Raw genomic sequence first — 22,791 nt, 5'->3', positions numbered from 1 at the left:
TCCGAGTCTTCTATCAAAAGTTACAGCTATTTCTATGAAGTTGTACAAAAACGCTTTCTTTCGCCAAGACAGTGCATTTCTCACTGTTACATGCATTTGAATGGGGAACTCGACCGAAACAAAGTATAGGTTTTCATTATGTGAATAACTTGGAAATCTTAGCTCAAACAGCTACAAAACCTGTTTTCCCAGCACGGGAACCTTGAGTTCTATAAGATAAAGCCATAAACATGTGTATCCGAGTCTTCTAACAAAAGTTACAGCTATTTCTATGAAGTTGTACAAAAACGCTTTCTTTCGCCAAGACAGTGCATTTCTCACTGTTACATGCATTTGAATGGGGAACTCGACCGAAACAAAGTATAGGTTTTCATTATGTGAATAACTTGGAAATCTTAGCTCAAACAGCTGCAAAACCTGTTTTCCCAGCACGGAGACCTTGAGTTCTATAAGATAAGGCCATAAACATGTTTGTCTGAGTCTTCTATCAAAAGTTACAGCTATTTCTATGAAGTTGTACAAAAACGCTTTCTTTCGCCAAGACAGTGCGTTTCTCACTGTTACATGCATTTGAATGGGGAACTCGACCGAAACAAAGTATAGGTTTTCATTATGTGAATAACTTGGAAATCTTAGCTCAAACAGCTGCAAAACCTGTTTTCCCAGCACGGAGACCTTGAGTTCTATAAGATAAGGCCATAAACATGTTTGTCTGAGTCTTCTATCAAAAGTTACAGCTATTTCTATGAAGTTGTACAAAAACGCTTTCTTTCGCCAAGACAGTGCATTTCTCACTGTTACATGCATTTGAATGGGGAACTCGACCGAAACAAAGTATAGGTTTTCATTATGTGAATAACTTGGAAATCTTAGCTCAAACAGCTACAAAACCTGTTTTCCCAGCACGGAGACCTTGAGTTCTATAAGATAAAGCCATAAACATGTTTGTCTGAGTCTTCTATCAAAAGTTACAGCTATTTATATGAAGTTGTACAAAAACGCTTTCTTTCGCCAAGACAGTGCGTTTCTCACTGTTACATGCATTTGAATGGGGAACTCGACCGAAACAAAGTATAGGTTTTCATTATGTGAATAACTTGGAAATCTTAGCTCAAACAGCTGCAAAACCTGTTTTCCCAGCACGGAGACCTTGAGTTCTATAAGATAAGGCCATAAACATGTTTGTCTGAGTCTTCTATCAAAAGTTACAGCTATTTCTATGAAGTTGTACAAAAACGCTTTCTTTCGCCAAGACAGTGCATTTCTCACTGTTACATGCATTTGAATGGGGAACTCGACCGAAACAAAGTATAGGTTTTCATTATGTGAATAACTTGGAAATCTTAGCTCAAACAGCTGCAAAACCTGTTTTCCCAGCACGGAGACCTTGAGTTCTATAAGATAAGGCCATAAACATGTTTGTCTGAGTCTTCTATCAAAAGTTACAGCTATTTCTATGAAGTTGTACAAAAACGCTTTCTTTCGCCAAGACAGTGCGTTTCTCACTGTTACATGCATTTGAATGGGGAACTCGACCGAAACAAAGTATAGGTTTTCATTATGTGAATAACTTGGAAATCTTAGCTCAAACAGCTACAAAACCTGTTTTCCCAGCACGGGAACCTTGAGTTCTATAAGATAAAGCCATAAACATGTGTATCCGAGTCTTCTATCAAAAGTTACAGCTATTTCTATGAAGTTGTACAAAAACGCTTTCTTTCGCCAAGACAGTGCGTTTCTCACTGTTACATGCATTTGAATGGGGAACTCGACCGAAACAAAGTATAGGTTTTCATTATGTGAATAACTTGGAAATCTTAGCTCAAACAGCTGCAAAACCTGTTTTCCCAGCACGGAGACCTTGAGTTCTATAAGATAAGGCCATAAACATGTTTGTCTGAGTCTTCTATCAAAAGTTACAGCTATTTCTATGAAGTTGTACAAAAACGCTTTCTTTCGCCAAGACAGTGCGTTTCTCACTGTTACATGCATTTGAATGGGGAACTCGACCGAAACAAAGTATAGGTTTTCATTATGTGAATAACTTGGAAATCTTAGCTCAAACAGCTGCAAAACCTGTTTTCCCAGCACGGAGACCTTGAGTTCTATAATATAAGGCCATAAACATGTTTGTCTGAGTCTTCTATCAAAAGTTACAGCTATTTCTATGAAGTTGTACAAAAACGCTTTCTTTCGCCAAGACAGTGCGTTTCTCACTGTTACATGCATTTGAATGGGGAACTCGACCGAAACAAAGTATAGGTTTTCATTATGTGAATAACTTGGAAATCTTAGCTCAAACAGCTGCAAAACCTGTTTTCCCAGCACGGAGACCTTGAGTTCTATAAGATAAGGCCATAAACATGTTTGTCTGAGTCTTCTATCAAAAGTTACAGCTATTTCTATGAAGTTGTACAAAAACGCTTTCTTTCGCCAAGACAGTGCGTTTCTCACTGTTACATGCATTTGAATGGGGAACTCGACCGAAACAAAGTATAGGTTTTCATTATGTGAATAACTTGGAAATCTTAGCTCAAACAGCTGCAAAACCTGTTTTCCCAGCACGGAGACCTTGAGTTCTATAAGATAAGGCCATAAACATGTTTGTCTGAGTCTTCTATCAAAAGTTACAGCTATTTCTATGAAGTTGTACAAAAACGCTTTCTTTCGCCAAGACAGTGCATTTCTCACTGTTACATGCATTTGAATGGGGAACTCGACCGAAACAAAGTATAGGTTTTCATTATGTGAATAACTTGGAAATCTTAGCTCAAACAGCTACAAAACCTGTTTTCCCAGCACGGGAACCTTGAGTTCTATAAGATAAAGCCATAAACATGTGTATCCAAGTCTTCTATCAAAAGTTACAGCTATTTCTATGAAGTTGTACAAAAACGCTTTCTTTCGCCAAGACAGTGCGTTTCTCACTGTTACATGCATTTGAATGGGGAACTCGACCGAAACAAAGTATACGTTTTCATTATGTGAATAACTTGAAAATCTTAGCTCAAACAGCTGCAAAACCTGTTTTCCCAGCACGGGAACCTTGAGTTCTATAAGATAAAGCCATAAACATGTGTATCCGAGTCTTCTATCAAAAGTTACAGCTATTTCTATGAAGTTGTACAAAAACGCTTTCTTTCGCCAAGACAGTGCGTTTCTCACTGTTACATGCATTTGAATGGGGAACTCGACCGAAACAAAGTATAGGTTTTCATTATGTGAATAACTTGGAAATCTTAGCTCAAACAGCTGCAAAACCTGTTTTCCCAGCACGGAGACCTTGAGTTCTATAAGATAAGGCCATAAACATGTTTGTCTGAGTCTTCTATCAAAAGTTACAGCTATTTCTATGAAGTTGTACAAAAACGCTTTCTTTCGCCAAGACAGTGCATTTCTCACTGTTACATGCATTTGAATGGGGAACTCGACCGAAACAAAGTATAGGTTTTCATTATGTGAATAACTTGGAAATCTTAGCTCAAACAGCTGCAAAACCTGTTTTCCCAGCACGGAGACCTTGAGTTCTATAAGATAAGGCCATAAACATGTTTGTCTGAGTCTTCTATCAAAAGTTACAGCTATTTCTATGAAGTTGTACAAAAACGCTTTCTTTCGCCAAGACAGTGCATTTCTCACTGTTACATGCATTTGAATGGGGAACTCGACCGAAACAAAGTATAGGTTTTCATTATGTGAATAACTTGGAAATCTTAGCTCAAACAGCTACAAAACCTGTTTTCCCAGCACGGGAACCTTGAGTTCTATAAGATAAAGCCATAAACATGTGTATCCGAGTCTTCTATCAAAAGTTACAGCTATTTCTATGAAGTTGTACAAAAACGCTTTCTTTCGCCAAGACAGTGCATTTCTCACTGTTACATGCATTTGAATGGGGAACTCGACCGAAACAAAGTATAGGTTTTCATTATGTGAATAACTTGGAAATCTTAGCTCAAACAGCTGCAAAACCTGTTTTCCCAGCACGGAGACCTTGAGTTCTATAAGATAAGGCCATAAACATGTTTGTCTGAGTCTTCTATCAAAAGTTACAGCTATTTCTATGAAGTTGTACAAAAATGCTTTCTTTCGCCAAGACAGTGCATTTCTCACTGTTACATGCATTTGAATGGGGAACTCGACCGAAACAAAGTATAGGTTTTCATTATGTGAATAACTTGGAAATCTTAGCTCAAACAGCTACAAAACCTGTTTTCCCAGCACGGGAACCTTGAGTTCTATAAGATAAAGCCATAAACATGTGTATCCGAGTCTTCTATCAAAAGTTACAGCTATTTCTATGAAGTTGTACAAAAACGCTTTCTTTCGCCAAGACAGTGCGTTTCTCACTGTTACATGCATTTGAATGGGGAACTCGACCGAAACAAAGTATAGGTTTTCATTATGTGAATAACTTGGAAATCTTAGCTCAAACAGCTGCAAAACCTGTTTTCCCAGCACGGAGACCTTGAGTTCTATAATATAAGGCCATAAACATGTTTGTCTGAGTCTTCTATCAAAAGTTACAGCTATTTCTATGAAGTTGTACAAAAACGCTTTCTTTCGCCAAGACAGTGCGTTTCTCACTGTTACATGCATTTGAATGGGGAACTCGACCGAAACAAAGTATAGGTTTTCATTATGTGAATAACTTGGAAATCTTAGCTCAAACAGCTGCAAAACCTGTTTTCCCAGCACGGAGACCTTGAGTTCTATAAGATAAGGCCATAAACATGTTTGTCTGAGTCTTCTATCAAAAGTTACAGCTATTTCTATGAAGTTGTACAAAAACGCTTTCTTTCGCCAAGACAGTGCGTTTCTCACTGTTACATGCATTTGAATGGGGAACTCGACCGAAACAAAGTATAGGTTTTCATTATGTGAATAACTTGGAAATCTTAGCTCAAACAGCTGCAAAACCTGTTTTCCCAGCACGGAGACCTTGAGTTCTATAAGATAAGGCCATAAACATGTTTGTCTGAGTCTTCTATCAAAAGTTACAGCTATTTCTATGAAGTTGTACAAAAACGCTTTCTTTCGCCAAGACAGTGCATTTCTCACTGTTACATGCATTTGAATGGGGAACTCGACCGAAACAAAGTATAGGTTTTCATTATGTGAATAACTTGGAAATCTTAGCTCAAACAGCTACAAAACCTGTTTTCCCAGCACGGGAACCTTGAGTTCTATAAGATAAAGCCATAAACATGTGTATCCAAGTCTTCTATCAAAAGTTACAGCTATTTCTATGAAGTTGTACAAAAACGCTTTCTTTCGCCAAGACAGTGCGTTTCTCACTGTTACATGCATTTGAATGGGGAACTCGACCGAAACAAAGTATAGGTTTTCATTATGTGAATAACTTGGAAATCTTAGCTCAAACAGCTGCAAAACCTGTTTTCCCAGCACGGGAACCTTGAGTTCTATAAGATAAAGCCATAAACATGTGTATCCGAGTCTTCTATCAAAAGTTACAGCTATTTCTATGAAGTTGTACAAAAACGCTTTCTTTCGCCAAGACAGTGCATTTCTCACTGTTACATGCATTTGAATGGGGAACTCGACCGAAACAAAGTATAGGTTTTCATTATGTGAATAACTTGGAAATCTTAGCTCAAACAGCTACAAAACCTGTTTTCCCAGCACGGGAACCTTGAGTTCTATAAGATAAAGCCATAAACATGTGTATCCGAGTCTTCTAACAAAAGTTACAGCTATTTCTATGAAGTTGTACAAAAACGCTTTCTTTCGCCAAGACAGTGCATTTCTCACTGTTACATGCATTTGAATGGGGAACTCGACCGAAACAAAGTATAGGTTTTCATTATGTGAATAACTTGGAAATCTTAGCTCAAACAGCTACAAAACCTGTTTTCCCAGCACGGAGACCTTGAGTTCTATAAGATAAAGCCATAAACATGTTTGTCTGAGTCTTCTATCAAAAGTTACAGCTATTTCTATGAAGTTGTACAAAAACGCTTTCTTTCGCCAAGACAGTACGTTTCTCACTGTTACATGCATTTGAATGGGGAACTCGACCGAAACAAAGTATAGGTTTTCATTATGTGAATAACTTGGAAATCTTAGCTCAAACAGCTGCAAAACCTGTTTTCCCAGCACGGAGACCTTGAGTTCTATAAGATAAGGCCATAAACATGTTTGTCTGAGTCTTCTATCAAAAGTTACAGCTATTTCTATGAAGTTGTACAAAAACGCTTTCTTTCGCCAAGACAGTGCGTTTCTCACTGTTACATGCATTTGAATGGGGAACTCGACCGAAACAAAGTATAGGTTTTCATTATGTGAATAACTTGGAAATCTTAGCTCAAACAGCTGCAAAACCTGTTTTCCCAGCACGGAGACCTTGAGTTCTATAAGATAAGGCCATAAACATGTTTGTCTGAGTCTTCTATCAAAAGTTACAGCTATTTCTATGAAGTTGTACAAAAACGCTTTCTTTCGCCAAGACAGTGCATTTCTCACTGTTACATGCATTTGAATGGGGAACTCGACCGAAACAAAGTATAGGTTTTCATTATGTGAATAACTTGGAAATCTTAGCTCAAACAGCTGCAAAACCTGTTTTCCCAGCACGGAGACCTTGAGTTCTATAAGATAAGGCCATAAACATGTTTGTCTGAGTCTTCTATCAAAAGTTACAGCTATTTCTATGAAGTTGTACAAAAACGCTTTCTTTCGCCAAGACAGTGCATTTCTCACTGTTACATGCATTTGAATGGGGAACTCGACCGAAACAAAGTATAGGTTTTCATTATGTGAATAACTTGGAAATCTTAGCTCAAACAGCTGCAAAACCTGTTTTCCCAGCACGGAGACCTTGAGTTCTATAAGATAAGGCCATAAACATGTTTGTCTGAGTCTTCTATCAAAAGTTACAGCTATTTCTATGAAGTTGTACAAAAACGCTTTCTTTCGCCAAGACAGTGCGTTTCTCACTGTTACATGCATTTGAATGGGGAACTCGACCGAAACAAAGTATAGGTTTTCATTATGTGAATAACTTGGAAATCTTAGCTCAAACAGCTGCAAAACCTGTTTTCCCAGCACGGAGACCTTGAGTTCTATAAGATAAGGCCATAAACATGTTTGTCTGAGTCTTCTATCAAAAGTTACAGCTATTTCTATGAAGTTGTACAAAAACGCTTTCTTTCGCCAAGACAGTGCATTTCTCACTGTTACATGCATTTGAATGGGGAACTCGACCGAAACAAAGTATAGGTTTTCATTATGTGAATAACTTGGAAATCTTAGCTCAAACAGCTACAAAACCTGTTTTCCCAGCACGGGAACCTTGAGTTCTATAAGATAAAGCCATAAACATGTGTATCCGAGTCTTCTATCAAAAGTTACAGCTATTTCTATGAAGTTGTACAAAAACGCTTTCTTTCGCCAAGACACTGCGTTTCTCACTGTTACATGCATTTGAATGGGGAACTCGACCGAAACAAAGTATAGGTTTTCATTATGTGAATAACTTGGAAATCTTAGCTCAAACAGCTACAAAACCTGTTTTCCCAGCACGGGAACCTTGAGTTCTATAAGATAAAGCCATAAACATGTGTATCCGAGTCTTCTATCAAAAGTTACAGCTATTCATATGAAGTTGTACAAAAACGCTTTCTTTCGCCAAGACAGTGCGTTTCTCACTGTTACATGCATTTGAATGGGGAACTCGACCGAAACAAAGTATAGGTTTTCATTATGTGAATAACTTGGAAATCTTAGCTCAAACAGCTGCAAAACCTGTTTGCCCAGCACGGGAACCTTGAGTTCTATAATATAAGGCCATAAACATGTTTGTCTGAGTCTTCTATCAAAAGTTACAGCTATTTCTATGAAGTTGTACAAAAACGCTTTCTTTCGCCAAGACAGTGCGTTTCTCACTGTTACATGCATTTGAATGGGGAACTCGACCGAAACAAAGTATACGTTTTCATTATGTGAATAACTTGAAAATCTTAGCTCAAACAGCTGCAAAACCTGTTTTCCCAGCACGGAGACCTTGAGTTCTATAAGATAAAGCCATAAACATGTTTGTCTGAGTCTTCTATCAAAAGTTACAGCTATTTCTATGAAGTTGTACAAAAACGCTTTCTTTCGCCAAGACAGTGCATTTCTCACTGTTACATGCATTTGAATGGGGAACTCGACCGAAACAAAGTATAGGTTTTCATTATGTGAATAACTTGGAAATCTTAGCTCAAACAGCTGCAAAACCTGTTTTCCCAGCACGGGAACCTTGAGTTCTATAATATAAGGCCATAAACATGTTTGTCTGAGTCTTCTATCAAAAGTTACAGCTATTTCTATGAAGTTGTACAAAAACGCTTTCTTTCGCCAAGACAGTGCGTTTCTCACTGTTACATGCATTTGAATGGGGAACTCGACCGAAACAAAGTATAGGTTTTCATTATGTGAATAACTTGGAAATCTTAGCTCAAACAGCTGCAAAACCTGTTTTCCCAGCACGGAGACCTTGAGTTCTATAAGATAAGGCCATAAACATGTTTGTCTGAGTCTTCTATCAAAAGTTACAGCTATTTCTATGAAGTTGTACAAAAACGCTTTCTTTCGCCAAGACAGTGCGTTTCTCACTGTTACATGCATTTGAATGGGGAACTCGACCGAAACAAAGTATAGGTTTTCATTATGTGAATAACTTGGAAATCTTAGCTCAAACAGCTGCAAAACCTGTTTTCCCAGCACGGAGACCTTGAGTTCTATAAGATAAGGCCATAAACATGTTTGTCTGAGTCTTCTATCAAAAGTTACAGCTATTTCTATGAAGTTGTACAAAAACGCTTTCTTTCGCCAAGACAGTGCATTTCTCACTGTTACATGCATTTGAATGGGGAACTCGACCGAAACAAAGTATAGGTTTTCATTATGTGAATAACTTGGAAATCTTAGCTCAAACAGCTACAAAACCTGTTTTCCCAGCACGGGAACCTTGAGTTCTATAAGATAAAGCCATAAACATGTGTATCCGAGTCTTCTATCAAAAGTTACAGCTATTTCTATGAAGTTGTACAAAAACGCTTTCTTTCGCCAAGACAGTGCATTTCTCACTGTTACATGCATTTGAATGGGGAACTCGACCGAAACAAAGTATAGGTTTTCATTATGTGAATAACTTGGAAATCTTAGCTCAAACAGCTGCAAAACCTGTTTTCCCAGCACGGAGACCTTGAGTTCTATAAGATAAGGCCATAAACATGTTTGTCTGAGTCTTCTATCAAAAGTTACAGCTATTTCTATGAAGTTGTACAAAAACGCTTTCTTTCGCCAAGACAGTGCGTTTCTCACTGTTACATGCATTTGAATGGGGAACTCGACCGAAACAAAGTATACGTTTTCATTATGTGAATAACTTGGAAATCTTAGCTCAAACAGCTGCAAAACCTGTTTTCCCAGCACGGGAACCTTGAGTTCTATAAGATAAAGCCATAAACATGTGTATCCGAGTCTTCTATCAAAAGTTACAGCTATTTCTATGAAGTTGTACAAAAACGCTTTCTTTCGCCAAGACAGTGCATTTCTCACTGTTACATGCATTTGAATGGGGAACTCGACCGAAACAAAGTATAGGTTTTCATTATGTGAATAACTTGGAAATCTTAGCTCAAACAGCTGCAAAACCTGTTTTCCCAGCACGGAGACCTTGAGTTCTATAAGATAAGGCCATAAACATGTTTGTCTGAGTCTTCTATCAAAAGTTACAGCTATTTCTATGAAGTTGTACAAAAACGCTTTCTTTCGCCAAGACAGTGCATTTCTCACTGTTACATGCATTTGAATGGGGAACTCGACCGAAACAAAGTATAGGTTTTCATTATGTGAATAACTTGGAAATCTTAGCTCAAACAGCTACAAAACCTGTTTTCCCAGCACGGGAACCTTGAGTTCTATAAGATAAAGCAATAAACATGTGTATCCGAGTCTTCTATCAAAAGTTACAGCTATTTCTATGAAGTTGTACAAAAACGCTTTCTTTCGCCAAGACACTGCGTTTCTCACTGTTACATGCATTTGAATGGGGAACTCGACCGAAACAAAGTATAGGTTTTCATTATGTGAATAACTTGGAAATCTTAGCTCAAACAGCTACAAAACCTGTTTTCCCAGCACGGGAACCTTGAGTTCTATAAGATAAAGCCATAAACATGTGTATCCGAGTCTTCTATCAAAAGTTACAGCTATTCATATGAAGTTGTACAAAAACGCTTTCTTTCGCCAAGACAGTGCGTTTCTCACTGTTACATGCATTTGAATGGGGAACTCGACCGAAACAAAGTATAGGTTTTCATTATGTGAATAACTTGGAAATCTTAGCTCAAACAGCTGCAAAACCTGTTTTCCCAGCACGGGAACCTTGAGTTCTATAAGATAAAGCCATAAACATGTGTATCCGAGTCTTCTATCAAAAGTTACAGCTATTCATATGAAGTTGTACAAAAACGCTTTCTTTCGCCAAGACAGTGCGTTTCTCACTGTTACATGCATTTGAATGGGGAACTCGACCGAAACAAAGTATAGGTTTTCATTATGTGAATAACTTGGAAATCTTAGCTCAAACAGCTGCAAAACCTGTTTGCCCAGCACGGAGACCTTGAGTTCTATAAGATAAGGCCATAAACATGTTTGTTTGAGTCTTCTATCAAAAGTTACAGCTATTTCTATGAAGTTGTACAAAAACGCTTTCTTTCGCCAAGACAGTGCATTTCTCACTGTTACATGCATTTGAATGGGGAACTCGACCGAAACAAAGTATAGGTTTTCATTATGTGAATAACTTGGAAATCTTAGCTCAAACAGCTGCAAAACCTGTTTTCCCAGCACGGAGACCTTGAGTTCTATAAGATAAGGCCATAAACATGTTTGTTTGAGTCTTCTATCAAAAGTTACAGCTATTTCTATGAAGTTGTACAAAAACGCTTTCTTTCGCCAAGACAGTGCGTTTCTCACTGTTACATGCATTTGAATGGGGAACTCGACCGAAACAAAGTATAGGTTTTCATTATGTGAATAACTTGGAAATCTTAGCTCAAACAGCTACAAAACCTGTTTTCCCAGCACGGGAACCTTGAGTTCTATAAGATAAAGCCATAAACATGTGTATCCGAGTCTTCTATCAAAAGTTACAGCTATTTCTATGAAGTTGTACAAAAACGCTTTCTTTCGCCAAGACAGTGCATTTCTCACTGTTACATGCATTTGAATGGGGAACTCGACCGAAACAAAGTATAGGTTTTCATTATGTGAATAACTTGGAAATCTTAGCTCAAACAGCTGCAAAACCTGTTTTCCCAGCACGGAGACCTTGAGTTCTATAAGATACGGCCATAAACATGTTTGTCTGAGTCTTCTATCAAAAGTTACAGCTATTTCTATGAAGTTGTACAAAAACGCTTTCTTTCGCCAAGACAGTGCGTTTCTCACTGTTACATGCATTTGAATGGGGAACTCGACCGAAACAAAGTATAGGTTTTCATTATGTGAATAACTTGGAAATCTTAGCTCAAACAGCTGCAAAACCTGTTTTCCCAGCACGGAGACCTTGAGTTCTATAAGATAAGGCCATAAACATGTTTGTCTGAGTCTTCTATCAAAAGTTACAGCTATTTCTATGAAGTTGTACAAAAACGCTTTCTTTCGCCAAGACAGTGCATTTCTCACTGTTACATGCATTTGAATGGGGAACTCGACCGAAACAAAGTATAGGTTTTCATTATGTGAATAACTTGGAAATCTTAGCTCAAACAGCTACAAAACCTGTTTTCCCAGCACGGGAACCTTGAGTTCTATAAGATAAAGCCATAAACATGTGTATCCGAGTCTTCTATCAAAAGTTACAGCTATTTCTATGAAGTTGTACAAAAACGCTTTCTTTCGCCAAGACACTGCGTTTCTCACTGTTACATGCATTTTAATGGGGAACTCGACCGAAACAAAGTATAGGTTTTCATTATGTGAATAACTTGGAAATCTTAGCTCAAACAGCTACAAAACCTGTTTTCCCAGCACGGGAACCTTGAGTTCTATAAGATAAAGCCATAAACATGTGTATCCGAGTCTTCTATCAAAAGTTACAGCTATTTCTATGAAGTTGTACAAAAACGCTTTCTTTCGCCAAGACAGTGCATTTCTCACTGTTACATGCATTTGAATGGGGAACTCGACCGAAACAAAGTATAGATTTTCATTATGTGAATAACTTGGAAATCTTAGCTCAAACAGCTGCAAAACCTGTTTTCCCAGCACGGAGACCTTGAGTTCTATAAGATAAAGCCATAAACATGTTTGTCTGAGTCTTCTATCAAAAGTTACAGCTATTTCTATGAAGTTGTACAAAAACGCTTTCTTTCGCCAAGACAGTGCGTTTCTCACTGTTACATGCATTTGAATGGGGAACTCGACCGAAACAAAGTATAGGTTTTCATTATGTGAATAACTTGGAAATCTTAGCTCAAACAGCTGCAAAACCTGTTTTCCCAGCACGGAGACCTTGAGTTCTATAAGATAAGGCCATAAACATGTTTGTCTGAGTCTTCTATCAAAAGTTACAGCTATTTCTATGAAGTTGTACAAAAACGCTTTCTTTCGCCAAGACAGTGCGTTTCTCACTGTTACATGCATTTGAATGGGGAACTCGACCGAAACAAAGTATAGGTTTTCATTATGTGAATAACTTGGAAATCTTAGCTCAAACAGCTGCAAAACCTGTTTTCCCAGCACGGGAACCTTGAGTTCTATAAGATAAAGCCATAAACATGTGTATCCGAGTCTTCTATCAAAAGTTACAGCTATTTCTATGAAGTTGTACAAAAACGCTTTCTTTCGCCAAGACAGTGCATTTCTCACTGTTACATGCATTTGAATGGGGAACTCGACCGAAACAAAGTATAGGTTTTCATTATGTGAATAACTTGGAAATCTTAGCTCAAACAGCTGCAAAACCTGTTTTCCCAGCACGGAGACCTTGAGTTCTATAAGATAAGGCCATAAACATGTTTGTCTGAGTCTTCTATCAAAAGTTACAGCTATTTCTATGAAGTTGTACAAAAACGCTTTCTTTCGCCAAGACAGTGCATTTCTCACTGTTACATGCATTTGAATGGGGAACTCGACCGAAACAAAGTATAGGTTTTCATTATGTGAATAACTTGGAAATCTTAGCTCAAACAGCTACAAAACCTGTTTTCCCAGCACGGGAACCTTGAGTTCTATAAGATAAAGCCATAAACATGTGTATCCGAGTCTTCTATCAAAAGTTACAGCTATTTCTATGAAGTTGTACAAAAACGCTTTCTTTCGCCAAGACAGTGCATTTCTCACTGTTACATGCATTTGAATGGGGAACTCGACCGAAACAAAGTATAGGTTTTCATTATGTGAATAACTTGGAAATCTTAGCTCAAACAGCTACAAAACCTGTTTTCCCAGCACGGGAACCTTGAGTTCTATAAGATAAGGCCATAAACATGTTTGTCTGAGTCTTCTATCAAAAGTTACAGCTATTTCTATGAAGTTGTACAAAAACGCTTTCTTTCGCCAAGACAGTGCGTTTCTCACTGTTACATGCATTTGAATGGGGAACTCGACCGAAACAAAGTATAGGTTTTCATTATGTGAATAACTTGGAAATCTTAGCTCAAACAGCTGCAAAACCTGTTTTCCCAGCACGGAGACCTTGAGTTCTATAAGATAAGGCCATAAACATGTTTGTCTGAGTCTTCTATCAAAAGTTACAGCTATTTCTATGAAGTTGTACAAAAACGCTTTCTTTCGCCAAGACAGTGCGTTTCTCACTGTTACATGCATTTGAATGGGGAACTCGACCGAAACAAAGTATAGGTTTTCATTATGTGAATAACTTGGAAATCTTAGCTCAAACAGCTGCAAAACCTGTTTTCCCAGCACGGGAACCTTGAGTTCTATAAGATAAAGCCATAAACATGTGTATCCGAGTCTTCTATCAAAAGTTACAGCTATTTCTATGAAGTTGTACAAAAACGCTTTCTTTCGCCAAGACAGTGCATTTCTCACTGTTACATGCATTTGAATGGGGAACTCGACCGAAACAAAGTATAGGTTTTCATTATGTGAATAACTTGGAAATCTTAGCTCAAACAGCTGCAAAACCTGTTTTCCCAGCACGGAGACCTTGAGTTCTATAAGATAAGGCCATAAACATGTTTGTCTGAGTCTTCTATCAAAAGTTACAGCTATTTCTATGAAGTTGTACAAAAACGCTTTCTTTCGCCAAGACAGTGCATTTCTCACTGTTACATGCATTTGAATGGGGAACTCGACCGAAACAAAGTATAGGTTTTCATTATGTGAATAACTTGGAAATCTTAGCTCAAACAGCTACAAAACCTGTTTTCCCAGCACGGGAACCTTGAGTTCTATAAGATAAAGCCATAAACATGTGTATCCGAGTCTTCTATCAAAAGTTACAGCTATTTCTATGAAGTTGTACAAAAACGCTTTCTTTCGCCAAGACAGTGCATTTCTCACTGTTACATGCATTTGAATGGGGAACTCGACCGAAACAAAGTATAGGTTTTCATTATGTGAATAACTTGGAAATCTTAGCTCAAACAGCTACAAAACCTGTTTTCCCAGCACGGGAACCTTGAGTTCTATAAGATAAGGCCATAAACATGTTTGTCTGAGTCTTCTATCAAAAGTTACAGCTATTTCTATGAAGTTGTACAAAAACGCTTTCTTTCGCCAAGACAGTGCGTTTCTCACTGTTACATGCATTTGAATGGGGAACTCGACCGAAACAAAGTATAGGTTTTCATTATGTGAATAACTTGGAAATCTTAGCTCAAACAGCTGCAAAACCTGTTTTCCCAGCACGGAGACCTTGAGTTCTATAAGATAAGGCCATAAACATGTTTGTCTGAGTCTTCTATCAAAAGTTACAGCTATTTCTATGAAGTTGTACAAAAACGCTTTCTTTCGCCAAGACAGTGCATTTCTCACTGTTACATGCATTTGAATGGGGAACTCGACCGAAACAAAGTATAGGTTTTCATTATGTGAATAACTTGGAAATCTTAGCTCAAACAGCTACAAAACCTGTTTTCCCAGCACGGGAACCTTGAGTTCTATAAGATAAAGCCATAAACATGTGTATCCGAGTCTTCTATCAAAAGTTACAGCTATTTCTATGAAGTTGTACAAAAACGCTTTCTTTCGCCAAGACAGTGCATTTCTCACTGTTACATGCATTTGAATGGGGAACTCGACCGAAACAAAGTATAGGTTTTCATTATGTGAATAACTTGGAAATCTTAGCTCAAACAGCTGCAAAACCTGTTTTCCCAGCACGGAGACCTTGAGTTCTATAAGATACGGCCATAAACATGTTTGTCTGAGTCTTCTATCAAAAGTTACAGCTATTTCTATGAAGTTGTACAAAAACGCTTTCTTTCGCCAAGACAGTGCGTTTCTCACTGTTACATGCATTTGAATGGGGAACTCGACCGAAACAAAGTATAGGTTTTCATTATGTGAATAACTTGGAAATCTTAGCTCAAACAGCTGCAAAACCTGTTTTCCCAGCACGGAGACCTTGAGTTCTATAATATAAGGCCATAAACATGTTTGTCTGAGTCTTCTATCAAAAGTTACAGCTATTTCTATGAAGTTGTACAAAAACGCTTTCTTTCGCCAAGACAGTGCATTTCTCACTGTTACATGCATTTGAATGGGGAACTCGACCGAAACAAAGTATAGGTTTTCATTATGTGAATAACTTGGAAATCTTAGCTCAAACAGCTACAAAACCTGTTTTCCCAGCACGGGAACCTTGAGTTCTATAAGATAAAGCCATAAACATGTGTATCCGAGTCTTCTATCAAAAGTTACAGCTATTTCTATGAAGTTGTACAAAAACGCTTTCTTTCGCCAAGACACTGCGTTTCTCACTGTTACATGCATTTGAATGGGGAACTCGACCGAAACAAAGTATAGGTTTTCATTATGTGAATAACTTGGAAATCTTAGCTCAAACAGCTACAAAACCTGTTTTCCCAGCACGGAAACCTTGAGTTCTATAAGATAAAGCCATAAACATGTGTATCCGAGTCTTCTATCAAAAGTTACAGCTATTCATATGAAGTTGTACAAAAACGCTTTCTTTCGCCAAGACAGTGCGTTTCTCACTGTTACATGCATTTGAATGGGGAACTCGACCGAAACAAAGTATAGGTTTTCATTATGTGAATAACTTGGAAATCTTAGCTCAAACAGCTGCAAAACCTGTTTGCCCAGCACGGGAACCTTGAGTTCTATAATATAAGGCCATAAACATGTTTGTCTGAGTCTTCTATCAAAAGTTACAGCTATTTCTATGAAGTTGTACAAAAACGCTTTCTTTCGCCAAGACAGTGCGTTTCTCACTGTTACATGCATTTGAATGGGGAACTCGACCGAAACAAAGTATACGTTTTCATTATGTGAATAACTTGAAAATCTTAGCTCAAACAGCTGCAAAACCTGTTTTCCCAGCACGGAGACCTTGAGTTCTATAAGATAAGGCCATAAACATGTTTGTCTGAGTCTTCTATCAAAAGTTACAGCTATTTCTATGAAGTTGTACAAAAACGCTTTCTTTCGCCAAGACAGTGCATTTCTCACTGTTACATGCATTTGAATGGGGAACTCGACCGAAACAAAGTATAGGTTTTCATTATGTGAATAACTTGGAAATCTTAGCTCAAACAGCTACAAAACCTGTTTTCCCAGCACGGGAACCTTGAGTTCTATAAGATAAAGCCATAAACATGTGTATCCGAGTCTTCTATCAAAAGTTACAGCTATTTCTATGAAGTTGTACAAAAACGCTTTCTTTCGCCAAGACAGTGCATTTCTCACTGTTACATGCATTTGAATGGGGAACTCGACCGAAACAAAGTATAGGTTTTCATTATGTGAATAACTTGGAAATCTTAGCTCAAACAGCTGCAAAACCTGTTTTCCCAGCACGGAGACCTTGAGTTCTATAAGATAAAGCCATAAACATGTTTGTCTGAGTCTTCTATCAAAAGTTACAGCTATTTCTATGAAGTTGTACAAAAACGCTTTCTTTCGCCAAGACAGTGCGTTTCTCACTGTTACATGCATTTGAATGGGGAACTCGACCGAAACAAAGTATAGGTTTTCATTATGTGAATAACTTGGAAATCTTAGCTCAAACAGCTACAAAACCTGTTTTCCCAGCACGGGAACCTTGAGTTCTATAAGATAAAGCCATAAACATGTGTATCCGAGTCTTCTATCAAAAGTTACAGCTATTTCTATGAAGTTGTACAAAAACGCTTTCTTTCGCCAAGACAGTGCATTTCTCACTGTTACATGCATTTGAATGGGGAACTCGACCGAAACAAAGTATAGGTTTTCATTATGTGAATAACTTGGAAATCTTAGCTCAAACAGCTACAAAACCTGTTTTCCCAGCACGGGAACCTTGAGTTCTATAAGATAAGGCCATAAACATGTTTGTCTGAGTCTTCTATCAAAAGTTACAGCTATTTCTATGAAGTTGTACAAAAACGCTTTCTTTCGCCAAGACAGTGCGTTTCTCACTGTTACATGCATTTGAATGGGGAACTCGACCGAAACAAAGTATAGGTTTTCATTATGTGAATAACTTGGAAATCTTAGCTCAAACAGCTGCAAAACCTGTTTTCCCAGCACGGAGACCTTGAGTTCTATAAGATAAGGCCATAAACATGTTTGTCTGAGTCTTCTATCAAAAGTTACAGCTATTTCTATGAAGTTGTACAAAAACGCTTTCTTTCGCCAAGACAGTGCATTTCTCACTGTTACATGCATTTGAATGGGGAACTCGACCGAAACAAAGTATAGGTTTTCATTATGTGAATAACTTGGAAATCTTAGCTCAAACAGCTACAAAACCTGTTTTCCCAGCACGGGAACCTTGAGTTCTATAAGATAAAGCCATAAACATGTGTATCCGAGTCTTCTATCAAAAGTTACAGCTATTTCTATGAAGTTGTACAAAAACGCTTTCTTTCGCCAAGACAGTGCATTTCTCACTGTTACATGCATTTGAATGGGGAACTCGACCGAAACAAAGTATAGGTTTTCATTATGTGAATAACTTGGAAATCTTAGCTCAAACAGCTGCAAAACCTGTTTTCCCAGCACGGAGACCTTGAGTTCTATAAGATAAGGCCATAAACATGTTTGTCTGAGTCTTCTATCAAAAGTTACAGCTATTTCTATGAAGTTGTACAAAAACGCTTTCTTTCGCCAAGACAGTGCATTTCTCACTGTTACATGCATTTGAATGGGGAACTCGACCGAAACAAAGTATAGGTTTTCATTATGTGAATAACTTGGAAATCTTAGCTCAAACAGCTACAAAACCTGTTTTCCCAGCACGGGAACCTTGAGTTCTATAAGATAAAGCCATAAACATGTGTATCCGAGTCTTCTATCAAAAGTTACAGCTATTTCTATGAAGTTGTACAAAAACGCTTTCTTTCGCCAAGACAGTGCATTTCTCACTGTTACATGCATTTGAATGGGGAACTCGACCGAAACAAAGTATAGGTTTTCATTATGTGAATAACTTGGAAATCTTAGCTCAAACAGCTACAAAACCTGTTTTCCCAGCACGGGAACCTTGAGTTCTATAAGATAAAGCCATAAACATGTGTATCCGAGTCTTCTATCAAAAGTTACAGCTATTCATATGAAGTTGTACAAAAACGCTTTCTTTCGCCAAGACAGTGCGTTTCTCACTGTTACATGCATTTGAATGGGGAACTCGACCGAAACAAAGTATACGTTTTCATTATGTGAATAACTTGAAAATCTTAGCTCAAACAGCTGCAAAACCTGTTTTCCCAGCACGGAGACCTTGAGTTCTATAAGATAAGGCCATAAACATGTTTGTCTGAGTCTTCTATCAAAAGTTACAGCTATTTCTATGAAGTTGTACAAAAACGCTTTCTTTCACCAAGACAGTGCATTTCTCACTGTTACATGCATTTGAATGGGGAACTCGACCGAAACAAAGTATAGGTTTTCATTATGTGAATAACTTGGAAATCTTAGCTCAAACAGCTGCAAAACCTGTTTGCCCAGCACGGGAACCTTGAGTTCTATAAGATAAGGCCATAAACATGTTTGTCTGAGTCTTCTATCAAAAGTTACAGCTATTTCTATGAAGTTGTACAAAAACGCTTTCTTTCGCCAAGACAGTGCATTTCTCACTGTTACATGCATTTGAATGGGGAACTCGACCGAAACAAAGTATAGGTTTTCATTATGTGAATAACTTGGAAATCTTAGCTCAAACAGCTACAAAACCTGTTTTCCCAGCACGGGAACCTTGAGTTCTATAAGATAAAGCCATAAACATATGTATCCGAGTCTTCTATCAAAAGTTACAGCTATTTCTATGAAGTTGTACAAAAACGCTTTCTTTCGCCAAGACAGTGCATTTCTCACTGTTACATGCATTTGAATGGGGAACTCGACCGAAACAAAGTATAGGTTTTCATTATGTGAATAACTTGGAAATCTTAGCTCAAACAGCTGCAAAACCTGTTTTCCCAGCACGGAGACCTTGAGTTCTATAAGATAAGGCCATAAACATGTTTGTCTGAGTCTTCTATCAAAAGTTACAGCTATTTCTATGAAGTTGTACAAAAACGCTTTCTTTCGCCAAGACAGTGCGTTTCTCACTGTTACATGCATTTGAATGGGGAACTCGACCGAAACAAAGTATAGGTTTTCATTATGTGAATAACTTGGAAATCTTAGCTCAAACAGCTGCAAAACCTGTTTTCCCAGCACGGAGACCTTGAGTTCTATAAGATAAGGCCATAAACATGTTTGTCTGAGTCTTCTATCAAAAGTTACAGCTATTTCTATGAAGTTGTACAAAAACGCTTTCTTTCGCCAAGACAGTGCATTTCTCACTGTTACATGCATTTGAATGGGGAACTCGACCGAAACAAAGTACAAGTTTTCATTATGTGAATAACTTGGAAATCTTAGCTCAAACAGCTACAAAACCTGTTTTCCCAGCACGGGAACCTTGAGTTCTATAAGATAAAGCCATAAACATGTGTATCCGAGTCTTCTATCAAAAGTTACAGCTATTTCTATGAAGTTGTACAAAAACGCTTTCTTTCGCCAAGACACTGCGTTTCTCACTGTTACATGCATTTTAATGGGGAACTCGACCGAAACAAAGTATAGGTTTTCATTATGTGAATAACTTGGAAATCTTAGCTCAAACAGCTACAAAACCTGTTTTCCCAGCACGGGAACCTTGAGTTCTATAAGATAAAGCCATAAACATGTGTATCCGAGTCTTCTATCAAAAGTTACAGCTATTCATATGAAGTTGTACAAAAACGCTTTCTTTCGCCAAGACAGTGCGTTTCTCACTGTTACATGCATTTGAATGGGGAACTCGACCGAAACAAAGTATAGGTTTTCATTATGTGAATAACTTGGAAATCTTAGCTCAAACAGCTGCAAAACCTGTTTTCCCAGCACGGGAACCTTGAGTTCTATAATATAAGGCCATAAACATGTTTGTCTGAGTCTTCTATCAAAAGTTACAGCTATTTCTATGAAGTTGTACAAAAACGCTTTCTTTCGCCAAGACAGTGCGTTTCTCACTGTTACATGCATTTGAATGGGGAACTCGACCGAAACAAAGTATACGTTTTCATTATGTGAATAACTTGAAAATCTTAGCTCAAACAGCTGCAAAACCTGTTTTCCCAGCACGGAGACCTTGAGTTCTATAAGATAAGGCCATAAACATGTTTGTCTGAGTCTTCTATCAAAAGTTACAGCTATTTCTATGAAGTTGTACAAAAACGCTTTCTTTCGCCAAGACAGTGCATTTCTCACTGTTACATGCATTTGAATGGGGAACTCGACCGAAACAAAGTATAGGTTTTCATTATGTGAATAACTTGGAAATCTTAGCTCAAACAGCTGCAAAACCTGTTTGCCCAGCACGGGAACCTTGAGTTCTATAATATAAGGCCATAAACATGTTTGTCTGAGTCTTCTATCAAAAGTTACAGCTATTTCTATGAAGTTGTACAAAAACGCTTTCTTTCGCCAAGACAGTGCGTTTCTCACTGTTACATGCATTTGAATGGGGAACTCGACCGAAACAAAGTATACGTTTTCATTATGTGAATAACTTGAAAATCTTAGCTCAAACAGCTGCAAAACCTGTTTTCCCAGCACGGAGACCTTGAGTTCTATAAGATAAGGCCATAAACATGTTTGTCTGAGTCTTCTATCAAAAGTTACAGCTATTTCTATGAAGTTGTACAAAAACGCTTTCTTTCGCCAAGACAGTGCGTTTCTCACTGTTACATGCATTTGAATGGGGAACTCGACCGAAACAAAGTATAGGTTTTCATTATGTGAATAACTTGGAAATCTTAGCTCAAACAGCTGCAAAACCTGTTTTCCCAGCACGGAGACCTTGAGTTCTATAAGATAAGGCCATAAACATGTTTGTCTGAGTCTTCTATCAAAAGTTACAGCTATTTCTATGAAGTTGTACAAAAACGCTTTCTTTCGCCAAGACAGTGCATTTCTCACTGTTACATGCATTTGAATGGGGAACTCGACCGAAACAAAGTATAGGTTTTCATTATGTGAATAACTTGGAAATCTTAGCTCAAACAGCTACAAAACCTGTTTTCCCAGCACGGGAACCTTGAGTTCTATAAGATAAAGCCATAAACATGTGTATCCGAGTCTTCTATCAAAAGTTACAGCTATTTCTATGAAGTTGTACAAAAACGCTTTCTTTCGCCAAGACAGTGCATTTCTCACTGTTACATGCATTTGAATGGGGAACTCGACCGAAACAAAGTATAGGTTTTCATTATGTGAATAACTTGGAAATCTTAGCTCAAACAGCTGCAAAACCTGTTTTCCCAGCACGGAGACCTTGAGTTCTATAAGATAAGGCCAATAAACATGTTTGTCTGAGTCTTCTATCAAAAGTTACAGCTATTTCTATGAAGTTGTACAAAAACGCTTTCTTTCGCCAAGACAGTGCGTTTCTCACTGTTACATGCATTTGAATGGGGAACTCGACCGAAACAAAGTATACGTTTTCATTATGTGAATAACTTGAAAATCTTAGCTCAAACAGCTGCAAAACCTGTTTTCCCAGCACGGAGACCTTGAGTTCTATAAGATAAGGCCATAAACATGTTTGTCTGAGTCTTCTATCAAAAGTTACAGCTATTTCTATGAAGTTGTACAAAAACGCTTTCTTTCGCCAAGACAGTGCGTTTCTCACTGTTACATGCATTTGAATGGGGAACTCGACCGAAACAAAGTATAGGTTTTCATTATGTGAATAACTTGGAAATCTTAGCTCAAACAGCTGCAAAACCTGTTTTCCCAGCACGGAGACCTTGAGTTCTATAAGATAAAGCCATAAACATGTTTGTCTGAGTCTTCTATCAAAAGTTACAGCTATTTCTATGAAGTTGTACAAAAACGCTTTCTTTCGCCAAGACAGTGCGTTTCTCACTGTTACATGCATTTGAATGGGGAACTCGACCGAAACAAAGTATAGGTTTTCATTATGTGAATAACTTGGAAATCTTAGCTCAAACAGCTGCAAAACCTGTTTTCCCAGCACGGAGACCTTGAGTTCTATAAGATAAGGCCATAAACATGTTTGTCTGAGTCTTCTATCAAAAGTTACAGCTATTTCTATGA

The sequence above is a fragment of the Mchenga conophoros genome, linkage group LG5 (genome assembly GCF_057382185.1).
Source record: "Mchenga conophoros isolate Kocher_MC1m ecotype Shallow Benthic linkage group LG5, M_conophoros_male_GT1.1, whole genome shotgun sequence".
Lineage (NCBI taxonomy): Eukaryota > Metazoa > Chordata > Actinopteri > Cichliformes > Cichlidae > Mchenga > Mchenga conophoros.
This window is presented reverse-complemented; position numbering follows the sequence as displayed.